We start from the raw sequence: 1,110 nt of genomic DNA on the forward strand, positions 1-1,110 counted from the left end.
TGTCCTGCTGCTTTGCTGTCCTGCCGCACCGCACCACCGCACGACCATCTTCTTCTTCTTCTTCTTCTTCTTCTCCATACCGCCGCACCACCACATCGCCGCCCTGCCGTCTTGTCGCACCGCACCGCACCACCCCACCACCGCTTCTTCTTCTTTTTCTTCTTCTTTTTTTGTAAACTGAATTTTTTGTGAAATTTTTAGATTTTTGGTGAAATTTGTTATAGAATATTGTTGTTGCTGAAATTTGAATTTGGAATATTGTTGTTACTTAATTTGTTGATTATTGTTCAAAGTGCATGTTGCTTGAATTTTCTGTTGATGATAATGATGATGATGACCATGAAGAGAGGGGCATGAGAAAGGCATGAGAAAGGGGGGTGGAGGGTTACGGTGAGGGGGTGAGGNNNTGGTGGTGATGGTATTGGTGTTGATAGTGGTTGTGGTGGTATGGTGTTGTTGCTGTTGTTTGGTGTTTTTGGTGTTGGTGTTGGTTGGTGTTGGTGGTGGTGTTTGTGTTGGTGTTAGTGGTGATGGTGGTGATGGTGGTGGTGGTGGTGTTGATGGTGATTGTGGTGGTAATGTTGGTGGCAGTGGAGGTGGTGGGTGAGGAAGGTGAAGAGGAGAATGATGATGATGAGGGTATTTCAGTCCAAAAATTTGGGAAAGGATGATTTTAAAGCGTTTTTGAACGTTGAGGATGATATTAATAAAAAAAAAAGGTCGAGGACGATTTTAATTTTAACCTCAGACCTTGGGGAAGAAAAAAGTACTTGTCCTTTGAATTAAGCATTGGCTTTGGCAGCTTATTTGGCAGGCTTTTATTGAATAGTTAATGGACTGGGTTGTGCGTGAAGTGTGTTTTGTTAGTGATTCTTTTGTTTGTTTGAATTTTAAAACCAGGTAATGGTAGCCCAAAATAATTGTTTCATAGTAATGCAGTTAATGGTTAGAGGAAGATTCACACCAATGTGACTATAGTCATTGTATTATATTTTTAAACCAATGCAACTAGGTATCTATTATCAATTCATCATTCATCTTTTTAATTAATCATTAGTCGTTACAATTTAATAAAATAATTATAATAATTATTTTTAAATATTATGTCTC

The sequence above is a fragment of the Arachis ipaensis genome, chromosome B06 (assembly GCF_000816755.2).
Source record: "Arachis ipaensis cultivar K30076 chromosome B06, Araip1.1, whole genome shotgun sequence".
In the NCBI taxonomy this organism is placed as follows: Eukaryota; Viridiplantae; Streptophyta; class Magnoliopsida; order Fabales; family Fabaceae; genus Arachis; species Arachis ipaensis.